We start from the raw sequence: 19,612 nt of genomic DNA on the forward strand, positions 1-19,612 counted from the left end.
AGTGGAACTAAATAGAAACTATTAAAAAATTCCAAATAAAACAAGACAATTGAACGCTCTTATTGCCAATATTACTTTGTACAAGTAGCACATATGTGAGATAAGTATGCATGTTGTCATATGCTTGCTAGTAAACTCTCATGTGTAAAACGTTAGTCTGGTTTTCGTAATTAAAATATCAAATGCTTAACTTATACTGTCAGAGTAAAAGTTTAATGCAAACAATTGGTTATTTGAACTATTTTTGAAACTTTTTTAAACAATTTAACTCATATTAATGCATTTGAAAAAAATATACATTTTTTATAACTAAATGAACACTTTTTAAACTTTTTATAACTATAGCTTTTAAAACCTAAAAAAGAAATTTATTAACACATTTATATAAGTTTTATATATTTTTATACCAATTTGAAACTATATACTTAACTTTTTACAATTTTAACTATACTGAATTAATAAAGAAATTAAAAAAAATATTTTTTATACATTATTCTATATACAAAAAATTATTCTCAATTTATTATTAAAAGTTTGAGTGAAATAAAACTATACTTAATCTACTTCTTCAAAATAGTTTTAAGCTTTGGAAACTATCAGCTAATCAGTTAATAAAACTTAAACACCTAATAAAAAAATGAACATAAATTATCCATTTTCAAGATGCTTCAAATAGAAATATACAATAGAGCTAATTATGTTTTGTAAGCATACAAAACAACAAATTAGTACTTGATAATCGTCTAGTTTAAGTTTTTTGAGCAAACACTATAAGAGAGATGAAGTAAATTAGTTTAAAAAAATTTGGTACACAATTATCACAAAGTTATTTTTAATCCACACCTAATTTGGCATATTATGTAACTTTTTAAGCAGGTATAAGCTTATAAAATTAGACTTGACACATTTTAACTATGTAAAATAAAGTTAAAAAAGTTAGCTAGAAAAAAAAGTGTTGATAGATTTTACAAATACGAATCAAAAACACTTAATAAGCTACATGAAATATATTTACAATTTTTTCAACTTTTATTTCATCAACTTTTAAGACTTAAAACATCAAGTTTAAATAGCAATAAAATACTATTTAAAACTTATAAAGTATTAAAATATAAAGAAGATAAAACCTTTTGGTGAGGTTATAGTAAATAATTCAATAACAAATAATTTAACCTAATCTCTTTATAAAAATACTGTCTGGGTATAAAAACCTTAAAAATTATTATTCGATATAAACAACTAATGTAATTGCTACTATTAAAAAATAAACTTTTTTATAGGTGATAAAACTTGTTTATATGTGACATATGCAAAGTCAAGAGTATTGTTTTTTAACGTCCAAAAACCTTAAAACGTATTAAAGTTTAAAAAAAACATTAAAGGCATTTTTAGAAAAGTAATTGTTAATTGTAAAAATAATTTAATCATATCAAAGTTTATTTGCTTTCAAATAAAAACTAACTAAATTCTACTTGTGTAAAACACATAAAGTTCAACTTAAATGACTTAATTTGATATTTCAAAGTGTTAATAATAAAATTCATTTTAAAAGTACTACATGGACGTATATATAAGTTTTGACAATGTAAACTAGACAAACTATAACTTAACCTTTACTAGCAAACACTTTTGGATAAATACTTTCGATAAAACTTTAAAAATTTACCTAAGTAACCTTTTTTAAAACAATAGCTACCCAAAATAAACTTTTGTTATTTATTTTTACAGTAAAACTTTGGCTTGAGCATAGTCTATCTAAAAAGAAGATTTTTCTAAAAACTTAAACTGATAAAAAAGATAAGACAAAACAACAAATTGTAATAAAAAAACACTTAAAACTTATTTAGATTGTTTATAAATGCTTTAAATTTTTAGAAATTTCGTTAATTGTTTGAACTTATTTAAAAAAGTTTTGGTGAGTTCTTAATGTAAAGCAACTAAAACAGAGTTCATTTGAGTAAACTTGGCATTTTTTAATTCTCTCATTTCAATTTTTTTCTTTTTTACAGTTGTTACGACTGTTTTATCAAATCAAAACATGTTTAACACTTTTCTGTGAGTGAAAATAAAGCACTAAAAACAATAACTTTTCAAGGTTATGATATTATACGAGATTCATACTTTGCTGTTAATTTAAAATTCAACAACTAGAAGCAGTTTCTTGTTGTAGAAACAATATGTAACCATATAAGTAAGTTAATAATATTATACAAAACTATTTGTATCTCTGTAACAGAATAAATTTCTGATTCTATAGGTCATTAAGATTTACAAAACTAAAAACTATATATATATATATATATATATATATATATATATAAAATAAGGTTATTATTCAAACTTGAACACCTTCTACAGAGCCAACTTGAAGGGCTTTTAAATAGTTTATTGAAAAAGTGCGATTTTAAAAATACTGGTACATATGTTTCCTAAAGCTTTAAATGTACAGTGTTTAGTACAGTGTTTTTTATTTTGAATTAAACTGGCTGATGATTAAGGCTTTATTAAAAATTAAAGCTTTGTGAAACATATGTACCAGTATTTTTAAAATCGCACTTTTTCAATAAATTATAAATGTATATATATTATAAACTTAAATTATAAATGTATATAGCAAAATTTTGTTTAAAATATAGTTTCTCGAACAGTCAAATGTATCTTTGCATTATAAAAAATGAAAATATAGAGTATAAAACATCATACTTATAAGAAAATACATACAAATAAACTATAATTATATAAAAAAAATTATTGCTAATGTAACTAGAAAGTTTAAAAATAGCCTATATAAAAATGAAAGACACTTAAAATTAAACACAAGTATTACTTTGATGACAAAAAATCACCATTTAACAAAAATAAAACTTACTATACATATTTACACAAAAACTAATAAGTCAAAACATTGTAATAAATAAACAAAATTAGAACATTTCAACAACTAGTTACTTTACCTTTAATAACTAACCTCAAAGCTTAAAGAAGTTTATTAAAACCAATTTTTGTTTATCAGTGCAACAATCGCTACATTTTAAAAAAGTAAATTATAATCTTTAAAGCTACTTGTATGAGCATTATTTCACATTTAATGTTTTTTGTTCTTCAAAACAAAGAAAAAGTATTTTAATTGGTAAGTGAACCATTCATTTCAAATTAAACTTCACATGTTTTAAAGTTTATACAAGTTTTGTTCTTTCCTTGTATTTTACAATGTTAAACGTTTATACTAGTCAAAAAAAAACTTTGTATTACTCTTTACTTAATTCAATGGCTATTTATTTTTAAAAAATTAAAATTTAAATAAAGGACAAAAACTTGTTTAATTTTTATTTTTAAAAGTATTATTACTATTATTTATCATCATGAAATTATCAGCCTTTTATAACTTTTTTCAAGTGACTAAATGTCTAAAATCTTGTTTATAAATTTATAAATCAAATGATAACCAATATTAAAGTTTTAATTGAATTTTTTTTAATGATTACTGCATGTATATCCAGTATAAAACTAAAATGTTGATAGAAATAATATGTCTCAAAACGAAGTATATAAACAGTTATATACTTTTTCAAACCTACTTATCTTTTGTATACTTATAAAAATTAACTTTATTGAGTCTGTTATTAAAAACGAAAATAAATATAACAAAAAATGATTACATCAGAACTAAGTATGTATATATAAATATACATATTAAATAGATTAAGATTTAAATAATTAAACCAACTTTCATTGAGTCCACTTGAAATTATTATTTTTTAAATTCAAAAAAAATTGTACATATTTTCATGCAGCATTTTTTCACAATCATCAGCTTTGTTAATTAAAATGCAACACTTAATTGTACAGAGAATGATGAAAAAAATTAGACAAAAACTAATAATATTATAACATTTTGAACTTTGGTACTTTGCAAAACTTTTTACTTTGCTTCAAAATAACAACCAAAAATGATAAAACTTCAAATAAGTTACTATAAAGCTTAGAAATTTAGTATTAACTTAACCTTAAGATTTTTTAAACCTTTAATAACGTCCTCTTGAATCAACGCACATTTATACAAGGCAGTAGCTTCTTATAAGCACAGGCTACACACCAGGTTATTACAATTGGCAATAAGATTTGCTTTGTTTCAAGAAACTTTAGTTTTTTAGCATAAATATCCCCTAGATAAAATTCAAAAATATATTATAATGTTTTTAGTTTTAGTAAAATTTGTTCTTTTGTAAATTTATTTTTGCTTAATAATTTTAAAGTATTTGTTTTATTTAGTTTTTCAACTTTATAAGGTTAATTCAATCAAAAAATTTTAAGTTTAAAAACTAAATACAACAAATATTTTAAAATTATTAAGCAAAAATACATTTTCTAATAAACAAATTTTACCAAGTACTAAGGAGTACTATCCAAATTGGTTAAACATTTTATAACATCTACTTTAATCAAATTATTTTGTTTCAATGCAATAAAGACATTGATTGAATTAACATTCACTTTCAAACTGGTTAGTAGTTAATAGTTATACAAAGCTTTTTAGATAGTTCATAAGTACAAACCCTAAAAAAATACATGTTATTTTTTTACATGTAGGTTTCACTCTACAGCAGCGATTCTTAACCTAGGGTAAATTTACCCCTGGGGTAAATTCCCTTGTTTTAAAGAGTATTTAAAAAAATTATTACGATTAATTTCTAACAATTGTCTTTTTAGTTTATAAATTAGTGTTTAACTTTATTTTTTTAAGTTAAGTAAACTCTTTTAGTTTCAAATTTTTTTATATTTTATTAGCTTAAAGTTCAAAATATCTAGTTTTTTTCCTTGAAATTCAACACTATTTTGTAAATTGGGGGTAAACTTGGTAATTACCTTTTAAAAAGGGGTAAATTTGGTAATAACCATTTTGGTAAAAAAGCTTAAAAATCTCTGCTCTACCAAATGCATTAAAACTTACCTTTGTATTAGCTTTATAGGTGTATTAAAAAATTCAATCATTCTTTATTATATAAAATTATATGATTAGTATTATGATCAAATACTACTACAATTCTTATTTAGTCATGCTTTCTTATATAATCTTTCAAACAAGATACTTTTCTGTAACAATTTCACTTTAACAACTTAAAATAAAACTCTATCAGTAGAGAACATTTTGATAAAATAACCTTTTTTCTAATTGTCTCAGTTTTTAAGAGCGTAGTCATTCTACTACTGAAATTAAAAATACTTTAAGTATAATAGATTCAGTGTACTTTTAAGTTGAAAACTATTTAACTTGTTTTATTTTAAACATTCAATAAACTTTGTTTAATAATTCTTAGCTTCCATACTTATTTTTACCATCATAATTGTAACTTGTAAATAAAACAATTAATTTAAACCTGAAATTACTTTTATGAAATGCTTTTTGACAAAGTATTTTATGACTATTACTACATAACAAATCGAACTTTAGAAAAGTTTTAGTTGATAGAAAACTGTAATTACAGTTTATAGAACAACAAAAAAAAAGACCCTCAAAATATTTAGTCCTAGGACCTAGTGCACTTTTGCACACCATAAACACCTTTTAACATCTTGTCCAGGACTACAATTTTAAATGTTTAAAATTAACAAAGTATATTGAATGCTTCAAAATAAACAAGTAAAATAGTTTAAAACTCAAGTGTACATTGAATCAATTATACTTATATGTTTTTAATTCCAGTTAATTTTAAAATATAAGAACAAACTAATCATTGTTATTTTTAAAATACAAACTATACAGCTTTTCTAACATCAGATTATAGATTAAAAGATTTAAACTTTTGGTGAACAAATACCTTTGTAACAAGAAAAAAGATTAATTTGTTTTGAATGATAATAACTAAATAGTTTTGTAAAAGTATGACAAAAAGAAAGCTTTTTGTGAAATACTCAGATGAAAAGATTAATTGCTTTAATTATAATTTACTTCGTTTAAATTTTTATTTTTTGATTGTTGATCTTAAATACAAAATAAATTGTTTTTACATTTCTTATCTGATAAAAAAGATAAAGGCAACAAATTGATACTACTATCAACAAAACTAATTTTGTAACAAACTTTGTATTGACAATATCATATAAAAAAGAACTTAATTTTTTACTAGTGTGCTATTCATGATCCTTAAAAACACATCTGACTTGGTTTTATAAACTTATATTAATAGCAAGATTTTGCTACAAAAGTAAACTTTAATATCACATAGCTGCAAGAAATAAAAAAATGAAAAACTATAGACAAAACAAGTTATAGAAGTTACTAAAAAATGAGTAGAAAGGTTTTGGACTATTCAAAGAAAATACAGATAATAGAAACCTTATTAATAAATAATAATAATGAAAAAATCTTCTGTTTATCTTTGAAAAAAGTATATATGTATATTCCAAATTCAATATACTTTTGTAAATATTGCTGTAAAATTTCTAAAAACAACCATTGCATATAAAACTCTAAATTATAATTTTCGATAATATATTTTGTTTCTGATCATCAATTTAATATATAACTCAATATAATTTAACTCCTTTGTTGAAGCAAAAAAAAATGTTTTAAATGGTTAAAAACAGAAGCAAAAATGTATAAATTACAGAAGCTTAATAAAATGAGCAAACTCTTGTTAAGGCCATAGGTATAGGGGGATCCACCTTGGTTTTCACAAGTTGTTCTTATTTTGTAGAATTGAATCTGAGCTATCAGAAATTTTTAACCACTTAACAAAACTCAAAGTAACTTTTGAGATATAAGCATTAAAGTTGGTGACTGCAATAGGTTCCTTATAGAAGGCACAAACCAAAAACACAAAAAATAAACTATTTCACCAAAAGTTTATCTTCTCCTTAATTTTTTACCAATCTTCTTCAAATTTTTAAAATTAATCCGTTGTTAATATTTGAATTTATTTAATGCACAATTTTTGTTTTTGAAAAATTTAACTTTTTTTTCTTTTTATTTTTCAAGCTAAAATTTCAATAATTCGATATTTCTAAAATTTCAACATTTCAAGTCTTTTACATTATAAAAGGAATGTTTTCTAAAAATTTGAATTCTCTAGCTTAAAAATGAAGGAGCAGATATATTTTTAATAAATTTTTATACTTCTGATAAAATTGACAATAAAAAATTTGCGTCTATGCATAAAAGTTATAGCACTTCAAAAATTAAATAAAATGTTTAAATACTATACAAACTGACTTTTAGTTTATACTTTAGGCTTTTATATAAGAGTCAATGTTAATTTTTATAAAATAAAAATTTTGTACCCTCTCCCTATGCCTTAACAAACTTTTCTAAATTATTTAAAAATATATGTATTATATATATATTTTAAATTCTTTAATACTTGTTAATGGTTTTTCAATTCGTTTGTAGTCTGTTAATGTGGCAAAATTTTCAAAATGTAAACTTCACTTTTGAAATTTTATAAGCTACAAACATAGTTCTTTAAACATTCATTTTAGTATAAATAGACAGTTTAAGAAATTAAAGTTTTTGTGATAGCCACTATGATATTATAAAACACATTTTTATCTAGAAAACAAATCACAAGCTATCATAAACAATGTAAAACAAACTTATATCTAAAATGATTTTTTGTAAGTATTTGTTTAGCAAACTTATCAATTTAAAAAAATCACTGGCAAATCCTTTCAAGATTTTTTTTATATGCAGAAATCTTTTATAAAAAACAATACAATTTACACCAAGCAGGGTTGCCAAAGGTTTTTAGTAAATATAATCCAGATATTCTTAATTTCTTTCAGGTTTTTAGCAAAGGTTTTTTACCCATTTTTAGAATAAAATTACACTTAAGTTAAAAAAATTGTTTACAATAGTATTAAAACATTGAAAAGATACTTTTGACTACTAAAAATATGTTTTTCAATAAACAAATTTTATGCTAAATAATAAAAAAAAGTAATGTACAGGGTGGTCACTGGTTTTAGAGAAATTTTATCCAGGTTTTTGAAAGTACACATTTTTAGATCTATTTTTTGTTAAAAATTACTTTTCAGATTTAAACTGTGCTGAGTAGTATAACAACATTGAAAAGACACTTTGAAACTACATTAAATGTGTTTTGTATCAAAAAAAAAGTTTAATGATGATAAAATTTTTTTAATTATATGATAGATTTTTCAGATCAAAATTTTACTTCTTAACATGTAAAAATTGTCTAAAATTCTAGGTTTTTTTTTCAAAACTTCTTTATTTTCCAGTTTTTTATGGGAAAATTTAGCCTAAATTGTCAAATTCAAAGTTTATAATTGGTTCCAGGTTTTATGGCTACATTATAATGTAAGAAAAGGTATATGATAAAACAAAATGGAATAGAATATTTTAAATAGAAAATAAAACTCTACTTACAGAAAACTGACAACAAATTGCATTAAAGTCAAGAAAAATACAGTTTTAATACAAAAAGGCTAAAATTAGTTTACTAATTTGTTTTTATACACTACAATTTTTAAATTAGAAAATTAACTGGGGAAAACATTAAAAATGCTTTAAAACCTGGAAATATTGAGCAGCAAACAATGATGTAGTGGAAACCAAATCTTCACCAAACAAAAGTTTGTTTTTGAACAATGCACTATAACTATCATTATGCTAATTGCTAAAACAACAAGTTATTTCCCTAAAAAATAATTTTAGTACTTAATGTATAGTTATTTGCCTTAACTAAAAAAGAATGCTCAATTTACTGGGATGTAAAGAGCTTATTTAAATAGATTTATGCAAATTGTATATTTTATTCGCGACCTGTTTTGGTGGCAAGAGATTGCAACCTTTTCAAGCAAAAATAAAATATGAAACTGCATATAACAATGTTTGTTAATTATACTGTTGTTTAAAAACTTATTCATGCGTGAAGAATATAAACAAAAACAAAAATGTTGCATGTTCGAAAATTCAAGCATATCAGAGTATATTTAGGTAAAATTGGTACTAGCTTTAAAAAAAACGGATTGAATTAATATTAATATAATGAGTCAAATAAAAAAACTGAGTCCAGAGCTTTTTTTTTTTTTAATAATTATAAAATATTTATACCTTGAAATTTATCTAAATGAAATTAAGAACTGTCTAAAATTGTGGTTTTAAGCCAAAAGTCAACAAAACATTAATAAAACTCAAAGTCGCTGAAGATTTCAAAATCTAATTCGTGTTAAGTTAACATAACAGTCAAAATGTAAACGGATTTAAGAACTATCTAAAAAAAAATCTAAAAATTTATTTATGTTGAATTAAGAACTGTCTAAAAAAAACTTTTTTTCAATTTAAGCCAAATGTCAACAAAAACTCAATGAAAAAATCAAGAAAAAACACCTATTTTTTACTTTAATTATGATTTGGTTTAAGTTTTATCCGCTTTCCAGTTTGTTAATAAAAATCTGTTTCTGTGTCTGCATGAGTTCATTAATTCCGTTCTTTTGTTAATGCAATTTGTACCGGATTCGAGTATTAGTAAAGCTTCTTTTAAGCACAACCTGCATGTCATAACTCCTGGTTTTGGTTTTTTCTCCTTTTGTAATATTTTCCAATTAATTTTGTATTTCTTATTTTCATTTTTTAATTTAAGGGTTAATTTTGAGAGTTCAGTTGCTTGTTTATACTGAAGGTAGTTTTTGTCATTTGGATTGATTTTTATTGTTGTGTTGTGTGTAGATATGCGTTTTTTTAGTTGAATACCACTTAGTCCTAGGTATATTTTTGTTAAAATGTCTGTTTCTATTGTTGCCTGGTAGATTATATTTCTGCCCTACATTCTCCTCCTTCAAAGGGGCAAGTTTCTTTCTTTCTGCAGTTGCATGATTCATCTTTGTTTACTTTATTATTGTTTATTACTTTTTTATTGTAGTTTTTTATTATTGTTTCAATGTTTGACATGCAGCTGTAGCTTAATTTTATATTGTTTTTGTTTAAATATTTTTTTAACTTACTATTTTCTCCAAAGTTCTTGTTTACTATTTTTAGAAACTTTTTACCTATGTTTGTTTTTATTGATTTGCAATATGGGGGATTGAACTATATAATTTTTTTTTCCTGTTTCTTTTTTTATCTTTAAATTCTTCTGTATAGTTAATTTCATAATTGTATCCGTTTACCTTAAAAGCATCATTATAGTCTTTTTTTTATGTTGATGAATAGGTTTTTGTTACTTGAATTATTAGAAAGTCTGGTCTCTACCATTTTTGGGATTTGTTTGAGTATGGTTGGTGGATGGTTTGATTTTGAATTTATGTAACTTATTTTGTTGTTGTCTTTTTTATATGGGTAGAATGTATGGTTCAGTAGGTTGAAATTTAGGTCTAAGTAGTCAATCTTCCAAGAGGGGTTTTCTATAATTATATTTATGCCTATGCTTTTAGTGAATTTGTGTAATTTTTCTTAATTTTTTCTATTTCTACATTGCTTAATTTTTTTTCTACAGCTCTAAGTCCCATCATTTCTATATGGTCGCAATCTCTTGCCACCGAAACCGGTCGCGAATAAAATATACAATTTGCATAAATCTATTTAGTACTTAATGTAAAAATAATAGAAAATAAATAAAATAAAGGTTGTTCTACTTCTGATTGCACAATTTAATTTATTTATTCAATTATAACTCAAACTACATAATATAATTCTAAAAACAAAAAAAATCATAATTATTGAAAAAAATTAGTTGATAAAACAAACACGATAATACATAGTAGCAGTTCCCAACAATATTAAACTAATTAAAATTAGTATTTACCTTGATTTGAGCTGTTATGACGAAATATACGCTTATTATTTTCACGAAGACTTAAAAAAATTTTAAACTCTACCCTTTACATTCTCTTTATGTCTGCATTACATGGCTACCATAAAAATAAATCCTACTACATACTTTTTTGTTTATCGAATATTTTTTTACGATAACTTTAAAATCGTTTTAATTGTACTTTTGTATTTGTTTTCGCGAAAATATTCATTTATTGTAAGTTTTTAAAGTAAACCTCCTCTATTAACATTTAAACTACTTTTTGTTTTTAAGTGATAAAAACCTCTACTTAAGATGTTTTATAAGCGTTTTTGTGTTAGTTTTTACTGAAAATTTTGTTCTTTATCAGTTTATTCTATTAAAACAGCGAAGCTCACCTATTGAAATGGGAACGGGTCTAAATTGTACGAAGATAAAATTGCACGAGGTTACTAAATTGCACGAGGGGACAAAAGTGCACGACAACAAAGTTGCACGAATGCATAAAATTGCACAAAGCCAAATTCGCACAAGGGCATAAAATTGCACCAGTGAACAAAATTCCACGAATATGATTCTGCACCAAGGCTCAATTTTGCACGAGTTACATTTTTGCACGAGAGTAAAAAATATATAACGAAAATAAAAATAAAGTAAAAACAGAATACAAAACTAAAAAACAATTTAATAAGAAACAAAAAAAAGTTACTGACCGGGGGTAAGGGTTAAGGGTAACAGTGATTGTAAAAAAAAAAGTTATAACTATATAAAAATATTAAAAACAAAAAAAAATAGTTAAAGATAAAAAATATATTTTTCAAAAATGCTACCGACCGAGTGTAAGGGTTAGGTTAGGTTAGGGGTAAATCGTAAAAAAAAATTAATAAAAAATAAAAATAAACTTTTAAAATAATTTGAAAACAAAAATTAAAAAAAAAAATAATAATTAAAATTACATACCGACCGAGGGTTAGGGGTATCAGTGATAGCAAAAAAAAAATAATTAAAAAAAATTAATAAAAATAGTGAAAAATCTTAAAAAGTAAATAAATAAAATTAACCCGTGCAAAATTGTCTGCTCGTGCAAAAGTGTCTTCGGGCAAAAGTGGCCCTTCGGGCAAAAGTATCTTCGTGCAAAAGTATCTTCGTGCAATTTTGTAAACTCGTGCAATTTTGTACGCTCGCGCAATTTAGACAGCTACACATTGAAATATTTTTAATCCTTCAAAATATTTATAACTAATTTGAGTTTTATTGTTGAACAGATTATTAAGCTTAAAAATTTTATATTAATGATTTTTAAAACATGAATATTTAATTTGATTTAATTTCTTTGCTAAATATGTTTTAACCATTCATTTAATATTTTGTTATATTGTGTAAAGGGTTATAAAAAGAATTAAGAGTATTTTAGATATGATTTTATTAAAACTTACAATTTCATTTACTCTAAAACTTACTATTTACTTTTCATAAAACCACCTCTTAATAAAATTCTAAATACTATAAGATTGATCTATTTATAACATTTAAACAAGGTTTATGTCTTAATTAAAAAATAAAAACTTAATGTTTTTTTAGTTAAAACTGATAAGGTTATAATATTTAATTTTATATTTTTAATGTAGTGCGTTTTTTTTTGTGTTGGAAAAAAAATGTTTATTCACTGGCTTTTTTTTTTAATTTTTAACTTTAAAGTATGTTTTTGAATTTGATCATTATTTTATGAGTAAGTCATTGTTACTTAATGATTTATATTTAAAAGTAAATAAATAACTAAAAAACTTGAAAAAATCCAATTGTTTTATGTACGTTAAGTTATAATACTTTAAAATTAGCTCATACTCAATTTATTTTAGATTATTAAAGTTTTTTCTTTTCTACGATAGACGATTTATTGAAAAACAAAAAAATACTAAATTATTCGAGTTGTTTAGGATTTTCTATTAATAATGTGTTTGGTTTTTTAATGTTATTATAAGTTTAAAACTATATATATTTTTTAATAATAATAAAAATTTGTAGATTAAATCTTTTTATTTTAATATAAATACAGATTATAATGAATTCTTTTTTTTTTTGATTTTAGATGTCTTTAACTTAAGAAATAAAATATAGTTTTATCTCTGGTTTCCTGATACTACTCCTAAAAGGTTTAGAAATTGTTTGCTCTTTAGCACTACAAATTTTTAACAATTTTTATTAGTTGATGGATTGATTGACAGCAGCTTGATACTTTTTAAAATGACTAAAGCATGACTAAATTTCATGCACCCCAAAATAGTTTTTGTGTACACCTTGAAGACCACTGCTTTAAATATGCTCATATTCAAATTAATTTAGATTTAGAAAGTTTTTCATTTTTTCCGATAGACGTTTTGTTGAAAAACGCAGAAATAGTAAATTAATCGAGTTTTTTAGGATTATTTTTTATAGTGAGTTCGATTTTTTAATGTTATCATAAGTTTTAAACTGTATATATTTCAATAATAATATAAAGTTGTAGATTAAATCTGTTTATAACGTTATAAATATAGATTGTTATGAATGTTTTTTTTTTGTTTTGTTTTTAGATGTCTTTAATTTAAGAAATAAAATCTAGATTTGTCCCTGCTTCCGTTATATTTTTCAAAAATCCAGAAATTGTTTACTTCTTTAGCGCCTTTAATTTTTAACAATTTTCATTGGTTGACGTATTGGTTCTCAGCATCTTGAAGCTTTTTAAAAATGATTAAAGCAATCACTACGTCATATTTCAAATTCATCCACTTATATTCAAACAGGGTTCGTGCGCGTCAGGCTAAATCAAGCTAGGTCAGGCTAAATCAGTTATTTTTGAAATAAGTTGAAAAACGTCAGGCTAAATCAGTTTTTTTATTTAAAAAATTGAGAATCTGTTTCTGAGTTCAAATGCTTAAAAATCTTTGATTAAAAAAAATTGAGAAATCTTTTTATGATTAAATTGAAATGTGTTTTTATTTCTAAATAAAGATATAGTTATTAAAGACAAAATCAGTCAGTATTTGTAAAAATAAATGCTTAAAACTTTAAATTTGTTTAATAACCTTCATTATTTTGTTTTGAGTAGATTATATATGTCATAATTATAAAAATTCATAAAAAATACAGTTTAAATATTACACTATAGTTCAACAACTTATCTGTTTGTTTGAATTTGTTTGCATCAGCTATGTTTTTCAGAGCTTAGTTTGTTGAACTGCTTTAATTTCTAAATTAAAGGCTTAATACCAAATACTTTTTAGGTTAAAACTCTTAGCAGTTTATTCATATATTTTACTGTTTGTTTTAAGTTATTGGAGATATTCACAACGCTAAAACTTAGCTTTAAGATATAAGTACTAGGTTTTGTGGGAGTACAAATTTTAGGTACAATTAATTTTTCTTTACAAAAACAAAATTTTAAACGTTTTTTCAAATTAAAGTGTAAGCTTTTTAAATCTGATACGACATCAACAATCACTGTATTTATTTAGAGTTTAGGATTTATAATTATGTATCAATTTTAAGTATTAGTCAAAATACTATAATAAACATATTTTAATAATTTAATACTCGTGTAAGCGTTTCATTTTAAATGTTAATAACACACTACAATGCACGTCGTTTTATTATAAATCTTCTAGTTATAATGTTTTTACTTAGTGCTTAATTAAATTGAACAATTGTGTTTAGTAATATACATTAAGTTTCTATACTAGTAATATATAAGATATAACACTTATTTTAAAACTTATCACTGATTTTGTTATGTTAAGGGCATAAGGGGGTCAATCACCTTTTTCACAATTTAGTCCTATTTTATTGAGTTGTAACTAAGCTATGAGTTGCTTTCTGCATACTTTTGAAGCTCAAAATATTTTTGAGATAAAGCTGGTTGAAGTCGGAGACTATAGTAGTACTAATCAAGGCCCCCCCCCCCCCTAATACCTAAAATGACTTCTAAAGGGGATTTTCCTTACTTTGAACAAATGTCAGGCTAAATTGGTCTCAGTCAGGCTAAAAAAAAAAATTTCGCGCACAAACCCTGTTCAAATGAACTTAAATTCTTCCACTTAATATTTTGGTAAATGATACAAGCCTTTCTTGTATAAAAGTTTATAAGCTTTTGTTTTTTTTTTATAATTGCAAAAAAACTTTAAATAACAATAAACCAAAGATACTAGAAAACATCAAAGTAGAAATACAAAGGTTGATGCTTTATTTTATTTTAAGACAATCAAGAAAAGTTAATAAAAAAAACGTGAATTTAAGCTTATTTAAAAAATGATTTTTAAAAGGACAAACCATTTTGTGATTGCAAAATAAGATTTATATTCTATAATATGATTAATATAACTTGTTTTTTTTTAATTTTAGCAATGAAACCTTTCTTGTCTGTAATATTTGTGCTATAAGTTTTTGAAAATTATTATTTGCTTTAATGAAGCATATTATGGTTATTAAGTTTAACACCTTTTTTTTAATTTTTTTAAATTATTTGATAATAAAATGAAGTTAAGAACCAAAGGTTACTTTATATCTTAAACAATGTAGCTAGTTATGTGGTTCGTTTTTTTTTAGGTAGAAAAACATCATAACTCACTCTTTCCTCTGCAACAATAAACGTTTTTTGAAGGTAAATTGAGTGATTTTGAGCACATCATGTGTTATTCCACCTGCCATATCTTTAAATTTATCAGCAATAAAACTTACCTTTAACTTAAAACAAAATCTATCTATTAACAAAAAAAGTAGAACTTTTAACTAACCGAAAAAAAAAACTAATCCTAATCTTTTATTGAAAAAACCCCTGGTAACAAGTCATTTGGCAAACACTCACAAGGTTAAAATTTTCAACATTAAAAACCACATGGTGTTGAAATATCCTTAAGCTCAAATCTTCAACCAAAAGCTGCTGACGTTCTGAACAAAACAACAATAGCAACAATCCGATTATGATATCACTGCCACCAAATATATTCCACAATTAGCTGTTGAAAATTTAAGTAGCAAATACCATTAAGCAGTATAAGTCAAAAACAAATAACTACAAAACAACAAACTTCTAAACAAAAAAAGATATATATACGTATGTGGTGTACAACTGGATAACTAAAAGGTTCCTTTGTACACCAGGTCCTTAGACCAAATTTTTTTGAGTGCTTTTTATTATTTTTCAATAAACAGTATAATAAAAACTAATATAATTTACTGCTAGCAATAAGTTAACACAAAGTCAGATTTAAAAACTTGACAAATAATTTCTCTCATAGCAAAGTTATATTAGAAAAAGTACAACATCTCAACAGAAACTATTCTTTATATTGTTTATTGAACAAAAAGCGCTCTAAAAGTTTGGTCTAAGGACCTGGTGCACAAAAAAACCTTTTAGTTATCGATTCATACACCAGAAAAGTTTAATGTCATATATTATATAAGGACATTAATATTATAATAAAAATAAGATAAACAACATAAATCATTTGAACTTAATTTGTACAGAAATCAAAAGGGAAAACAAAACATATAATTAATCTGGTTTATACACAAATGCACAGAAAAATAAGCCAATAAAACAATATACTCAGAAATATGATTAAAAACACTCCAGTTTTACTTCTTGTAGCAAGTTTTTAGAAAATTTGTATAACCACATTTTAACTCTTCTTTTTTTTTAGTTTTTGTAAATTTTCTGGGTACTAGACCAAACCTTGGACCCAAGTACTTAAAGAAAATTAGGGCAAGTCTTGTTCTATATCTTTCAGTTATAAAATAAAAAGAACTAGCAAGAGTTAAACTACATCAAATCCAGTCATACTATTCTGCATCAACTTACAAACTTGCAATTTAAACACATCATTTAATTTCAGCAGACCAGTTTTCACAATCAGTGGGTTTGTTGGGGTCAAATCAGGTACACTGCAAACATACATCACTATTATTTTTTACATACTAACAATTTGTTTCAAATAACATTCAGCAGCACTACTTCAAGCAGATATATAGTATTGAATATGCGGTTAAAACAATCTATAATACACCATTTTAAGTGTACTCACATCCAAATAGTACCTAAATTTTGACAACACAAAACAACTTAGAGACAGCTTTGATTTGAGAGATTTTAAGTGAGCCTTCCAAATCAGTTTTCATCCAAAACCACACCTAAATATTTTATACTATCACTCTGTTCAATATTAAATCCATTTATATTTACTTAAAATCACATATTTTAGATCTATCGTTAAAAAGCAAGGATTTAGTTTTAGAATAGTTAATAAAAAGTCAACTTTTCTCAGGTCTTCATTAATAAAACTGTTCACACAAGCAGGATCACTATGTTGGTAGCTTAAGCAGGCATTATCAGCAAACAGTCTCATATTAATCTCAGTAAAAGAAAAAAATATCCTTAATATACACAACAAACAACAAAGGACCCAAACAAGAACCTTGCGGCATACCGAAATTCACAATTTCATGCTCAGACACAACATATTGATAACGGTTGATTGGCTTCTATTATTTAAATAGCTTTGTAGTAAATGTAACATAAATCCAACCTCTCACACACTTATGACTCAAAAATTTTTGAAAAAGGGGTACTAGGGAAATAGGTCAATAGTTATTGACATCATTTTATTACCAGACTTTTAAATTGGTACCACTTTAGCATGTTTAAGCGACTCGGGAAACACACCATACGCTACACATTTGTTAAACAGTAACATAAATAAGGAGCAATAACTTTTGCACTTAGTTTTACAAATCATATACTTGGCACATCAGATTGCATACTTTTATTTGATCTCATATTCCTAATGTACATCTCAATTTCGCTATTAGTGAATTCTTTGAATACAAAATAAATACATACTGAACTAAAACAAAACTCATGATTTAAATGAAAAGCATCCTCTTCTCATTAAAGAACTTGTCAGCTATATTAACAACATTTTTTTTCATTAAATCAGTTACTCTTTTCAGGTCACTCACAATCTTACCACTTTCGTCAAGCACACCATTTATTTTACAGCTTGAAGTAGATTTAGTGCAGACTATAATATTTACAATTTTCCATAATTTTTTGCTGTTACCTTTATTATACTTAACTATTTGTTAAAGATTAAGTTTTTTGGCTAATTATATAAGTCAATTAAGTAAATTTATATATTTTTTAATTGTAACAGAAATTTGTTTTTGTTTGTCTTTTACTGCAAATTAAAACATTAGGTTTTTTTATTACTTGAATTAATTATACCCTATAATAACCACGGTTTAGCTTTTAGAATCGTTCTTTTTTATTTAATACTTTGATTGGAGCATGATAACAAACTGTTCTACTAAAAATAGCTTCAAACTCTTTCCAGCATTTATTCACATTTTCACAACATACTGCATAAAACCTCATATTTTGCAATTTCATTCTAAGGCTATTCAAAAAGATTCCAACATCAAATGTACTAAAATTTTAAACATATTTCTTATTAAAAATTTCAGTTTTAGCCCTTTCACAAATAGTTTTGCACACAACAGGCATATGATTGGAGACATTATAGTTCACTACACCAACATTCAGAATTTTGCAATCATAGTTAGAGAACACATTGTCAATTAATGAATTAGAAGAAAAAATCAGCAGAATGCTATGTTAGAGGGATAACAAATTGTTTTACACCTACACTAGAAATACAGTTTAAATAGTCAAGAGTACGCCAGTTTTAGCAAATTAATATTCACATCACCAATAACATAATTCTTTTTTCTCTCACTCAAAAAATCTAAAGCACAAAGAAAATTTTTATCAAAATAAGCAAATACAGAACTTGGATGTCTATACACATGACCAACTATAACACATTTACTGTTTCCAAGTTCAACATTAATAAGCAAAATTAATAATCATAATCAAAATTATTGACACTCTGAATAGAAAAGACAGAATTTTCACAGTCATAACAATACAATTTACAAATACCTTTCTTATGCTCACTTAGTTTTATTTTAGCACTCTCAACATGAAATCTTTAAGAACATAAAAAGCAACTTGAATGTTTTTTTTTAATTTTACAAGGCAATTTACAATTATAACATACAGTTTTTTTTTATTTCACAATTTTCACAAAAAAAAAGTAAACCATTTTTACTCATTTTAACTAAGCTCTTGTTACACTCAGTGGAACATTTATGATACATCCACATAAAGCAAACATCAAGATACAAGTACTCATCTGAAGAAGAAAACTTTTTATAACAAATTTTACAATATTCATAATTTCCCTGCATCATTTCCCTAATTCATACTCACTCACACAATCTTTACAATAAAAATGATCTTAAAAAAAGATCTATAAAAGTTATACTCATAATCATTTAAATCAGAACATTGGACATGTAACCATCTCTCACAACAGATAGAATCGACATTTGGGGGTTCAAATTCATTTTGACACACCCTGCAAACACATTCTAAATCAACTAAACTATCTAATTTAAGTTTTACAGAAGTCATTTAAACATATAATATTTTTAAATAAGTTTAAAAGATAAACAAATAGCTTATTGTTAGTTCTGCAGTTTTTCAATATCTTCAACTGAGTTGATAATATTTACTTTTGACTTCTCATCCTTTCTCAACAAAACTGTGCCACTTGAGGACCATGCATATTTCCAACCTTTTTCTTTTTGAAACCTTTTAGCAAGATAATTAAGGTTTCTACTAGGTTTTGACAAATTTTCATTTAGATAAACCCTTTCAGCCTTTATGTCAGTCAAATCAGCATTAAATAACTTCTGTATTTCTTTCATTATTTAAATTTTTTGATCTTTAGATTTGAATGTAACTAATATAGGATTATACCTAT

Source organism: Thalia democratica, chromosome 2, assembly GCF_965202585.1.
Source record: "Thalia democratica chromosome 2, ktThaDemo2.hap1.1, whole genome shotgun sequence".
In the NCBI taxonomy this organism is placed as follows: domain Eukaryota; kingdom Metazoa; phylum Chordata; class Thaliacea; order Salpida; family Salpidae; genus Thalia; species Thalia democratica.